The following is a 4,879-nucleotide window of genomic DNA, read 5'->3' as shown; positions in this document are numbered from 1 at the left end:
TAATCTGTGAAATTCAGCATTTAAAAAACCCTACAACTCATTAAAAAAAATTTACTCATCTGTAATGTGATATGTACAACTCAGTCCAGATAAAACCTCTTAATGCTTGTGAATCACCAACATTTTGTATCCAGACAGCATACTATCCAGAAATCACCATGACCATGGATATGCCCATGATGCTCAGGTGCAAACCCAGGCATTTCAACCCAGTCTAATGATATAACAGAAGAGTTGAAAAGAGCAACTTTTTATTTTCAACCCCAGAATCATAGAATATGCTGRGTTGGAAGGGCCACATCAGGATYATCAAGTCCAACTCCTGACAGTGCACAGGACACTCAAAGACACACACCATGTGCCTAAGWGCRTTGTCCAAATGCTTCTTGAACTCAGACAGCCTTGGTACTTTAGCCACTTCCTTGGGGAGYCTGTTCCAGTGCTCAGCCACCTTCTGAGAGACAAACCTTTTTTCCTGATACCCAACCTAAACCTCCCTTGACTCACCCATACGTCATTTTCTTGAATCCTGTCACTGGTCACAAAGAGATCAATACCTGCCCCTCTGCTTCCCYTCACGAGGAAGTTGTATGTGCAATGAAGTCTCCCCTCAGTCTCCTCCAGGCTGAAAAAACCAAGGGGCCTCAGCTGCTCCTCATAAGGCTCCCCTTTCTGACCCTTCACTATCCTCATGGCTTTCCTCACGGCCATCCTAGGATGCTTCCTAATAGCTTAATGTCTTACATTGTAGCACCCAAAACTGCACACAGGACTTGAAGTGAGGCCACCCCAGTGCAGAGCAGAGCGGGACAATCCCCTCCCTTGCCCAGCTGGCAAGGAGGAATGCTCTATGAGTAAAGAGAAAACATCTGAACGCTTATTTATTTTGAGATTTATTCTGTTGTAATTTGTTTAACACCTCCATATAGAACAAAGAACTTAATTAAATTAAAAACAACTGGGATAAAAACTGTAAATTTTTGAAAGTACTTGTTATATCTAAAACTTCTCAAGAAAAGCATGGAAAATTGTTATGATAATAACTCCAAAGAAGAGATCCCAGATGTTTTTTGCAGCCTACTAAATGCAAAATCCATGCCCAGCTGAATGTATTCCTTTGCTAACCTGACTGCAGAACACTCCTTATTCCTGTGCACTACTCCCAGGCATTTCTGAAAACATTTCTTCTGGCTTGGAAACTTTTCCTCCAGGTTTTTAATATTCAGAACGTCTTTTGGAGCCTATGGAACCCATGCACAAGGAACAAATTAGGCATCATCAGTTTTACAAAGGCACAGTGGAAGGCAGTTTAAGAGATGACCAACCCCCCCCCCCCCCTTTTTTTTGTCTCCTAAACAACCAAACAACACAGTATTTAATATAAGAAGCTGAGATCATGGAATTGAACATAGACTTTAAAATGATGTAAGAAATTTTATTAGGGTGATATTTAGGTTCGTAAATTCAGCTACAAGCGACAGAGTTTTGAAATGAAAATCCAGAGCAATTCATTCTATTCACAGACATTGTATTGACATCGTGTTCAGAGCTCATCTCATTTTTTTTTTTTTTATTTTTAAAGCATTAACCAAACATTGTGGACATGCACAAATCAAAACCTTCCCCAGAACATGTCCTTTGATGATTTCCTACTCCTATTAACTTTTGCCAGTCTTAGATTATACTAAATAAGGAACTGTTCCCTCAGTTCTTCTGGATCTTGAACTTTAAGGGTTCTTGCTAAAAGAAGGCAAGTTTAAAATGAAAAAAAATAATGCATGATCTCAGTCCAAGGTTATAAAAAGGGCACAGAGCTTTTGGATCAAGGGAATGAAGCATTAATACTGTGTGGCCCCACTTTCCTAGAATATGTGCCTTGGCAACATTGCTAGTCTAAATCTGGCAAATTGAATATTTTGATCTCTGTCCCTGGAGAAAAACATGCACCTATTAATTATATCAGATTATAATTTTCCTCTCCTCTGCAGTGTAACTTTACTCTCCATTATATAYCCCATTGCATCACAGAGGCTGCATTGTGTACACTAACACTGCCATTAATGCACTGAGCTGGGATGTGTATTTTTTGGGAGTTTAATGAGAGTGGGATGAAGGGAAGATTTTCTGATACTTAAGAACAAATAATTAGTTTATATTAAATAAAAAAACCCAACAAATAAAGTGTCCAAAAACTCCAATGTTCATAYCCAAAGAATAGAACTGCTGATGTTTGAGTGAGTCCCATGAAATACAACTTCCACATTTTAGATTGACTGTTTTAACCTAGGTGGTYAATGGCCACCTAGGAGTTGACTATAAAGCTCAGTATTTGATGGCAGAGTGCCATGAATGTTGTAATACTTCATAAGCAGATTCAAAGAAACAGAAGTTGATGTTCTGGCCCAAAAGAGTCTGTACTCTCGTGCTTGATGGCAGCTGTCAAAGGGGCAAGGTCCACATATTCATCTTGAGCTTAACAKGAGTTTGAATGGAGAAAGAGTGGAGGAAGCATTTGGCAGATGGTCACAGGCTGGATTGCAAGACAGCAACCATACCTGAAAGGCTGTAGCTGATGTGGTCAATTCCTCGGCAAAGAAAACATGTTTATTTGCCTGTATCCAAAAGGGAAACCTTGTGAAAGGAATTAGTAATACAATCCCTCAACTGTAGGTATTTGAATTGATTATCTGTCAACCCAAAGGTTTCTCTAAGTTCAGCAAATGAACACAATCTGTCTTCTAAAATGCATCATGTAATTTGTTAAAGCTTTTGTCTAACCATGCATCCCAAATAAAAATGCATTGAGGTTTTGGTTTAGGTAGTAAGGTTGAGGGNTTTATTTGAATTAGAAAATTGAATACAATCCAAAATGGAATAAAGAACAGGTAACTTACTTGATTTTTTTTTTATAACTGGTATAAATGTAAATTACAAAATCTCTCAATATTCAGAAAATTACTGATGTATTTCAGATGTATTTTTATGTGTTTCAGGCACACATTGTTAAAATATGTTATCGATTTTCTGTTTTCTTTTGTTCTGAGGTTYCAGTATGCTCTCTGCTGGTGGTGCCATTCCCCATTTTGAAAAATGATTGGTTATTAATAAAAAAATAATATTAATGCATAATTAAGTTAAAGGCAGAAGTTGCTAAACTGCTAAATTGCTATGAAGAGTATTGCACATGGATTAGGATCTAAGAATTATAAAACAAATAAGATAATGAAAAAAAATTCATATCAGTGGAGGACAAATACAGGAGAGATAAGGGCTGAGGAACATGAAGGGGAGACTTTATAGTACCTTGGTTTTTGCTAAGTTTTAGGAAACTCCATTAGGGGAAGAACAGCTACAGGAAGAACGGAAAGAGCCATYTGATACTGTAAGCAGTGGGACTCAATAAAAGTGATTCAGTAGAATTGCTCTGTAGGTAATAGGGCAGAATTGGAGAAGAAGGGCTACAAAAAGGTCTAAAATCACATATAAACACACTTGTCGAGCTTTAGAAAAAACAATCAAAAGTGGCCAGTGGGATAACTTGTTCTCCTGTCTTCAAAAGCATGATTTTCTAATTTTAGGATAATATATGGCAATACACTGTTAAGGTTCCMATTTCAAAATTTAGGACTGTGTTTCTGAAAAAATGGCATGCTGAAAAGTCCCATTGATCCTTAGGGAATATAATAAAAGTTTCTTCTTTCAAGGCGAAAAACAGAAACAAGGTAACTTTCTAAATCTTGAGAAATGCTAAATGTTTTCTAAGTATTCCCGTGTTAAAATGTAAGCCAGAACATTTTCAAACAGACAATGTATGCTCAGCTTTGTTAAGCTCAATGAGACTGGAAACAGAGGGGTCAGGTGTATGGAGTGAGCCAAGATGGTGATTTAGKAGGACAGGTTTTCCATAAAAGCATATGATTGAGAACTACATTTCTCTATAAATCTGTGTTATATATCAAATACTAATGTGCAATATCCCTACTTCTGTATCAATCTATTGATATATAATCATGTAATACATTCCTCTTACAGATGTAGCCACATATTTTTTTGCTTTAGATACTGCCCTGCAAATTCATGTATATGGGTAATAGTTTTTAGTAGCAGGCAATAGACCATGTCAACAGCCAACATAGCACATAATGAAGCTCAYGAAGAACAAATTTTATCACCCAATGTCAGTCAGCCAACCCCTCTTCTAGATGATTTCTTTAGATATATTAGATAAATGAGTAAAATATTTCTAAATATGACAAAATAAATATTGATGTTTTAAAATATTATATCTGAAATTCAATGGAAATGAGCTCTGTCTTTTTCTCAGGGCACAGCAATGTGTGTAATGTGATGTTTCTCTGTTACACACCTTATCACACTGTCTACATGCAATCTTCTTCTTGCTATCACTATTCATTTTTCATGTGCGAAGTATTCATTAATCCTTTAACCTCGGTAGGTAGAAACCAGTTTTTCTCTGCAGAACACTCAGCACTCCCTGTTCCAAGTGGTTAAGAAGGATGAATGTTGTTAATACTTGTGTGTTTTTATTGATAAATCTGAATATAAGCGATGCATCTGTCCAGGGAATGTTTCCAGCTGTCTCCTATAGTAGCCTGCTTCCTATGGGATTGCRTATTTTATCTTTTAAAACAAGTGTTACAATGTTAACTTTTGACTTGGGTGAAATCTAATGAATCACATATGTAACTTACGCAGAGTAGCTGGATCTAAACTAATAGCAGAAGGAAATATGTTGCTTGGGTCATTAGACTGTATTTTAACGCTCTGCTCACTTTCCTCCAAAGGAAATGATTACACTAGAGGCAACATTACAATAGCAMATCACACCTAATCCCCTTTATGGCTTGTGAAGACATAT

This window comes from Malurus melanocephalus, unplaced genomic scaffold (genome assembly GCF_030028575.1).
Source record: "Malurus melanocephalus ecotype Western Australia unplaced genomic scaffold, MMel_1.1 scaffold_66, whole genome shotgun sequence".
In the NCBI taxonomy this organism is placed as follows: Eukaryota; Metazoa; Chordata; class Aves; order Passeriformes; family Maluridae; genus Malurus; species Malurus melanocephalus.
This window is presented reverse-complemented; position numbering follows the sequence as displayed.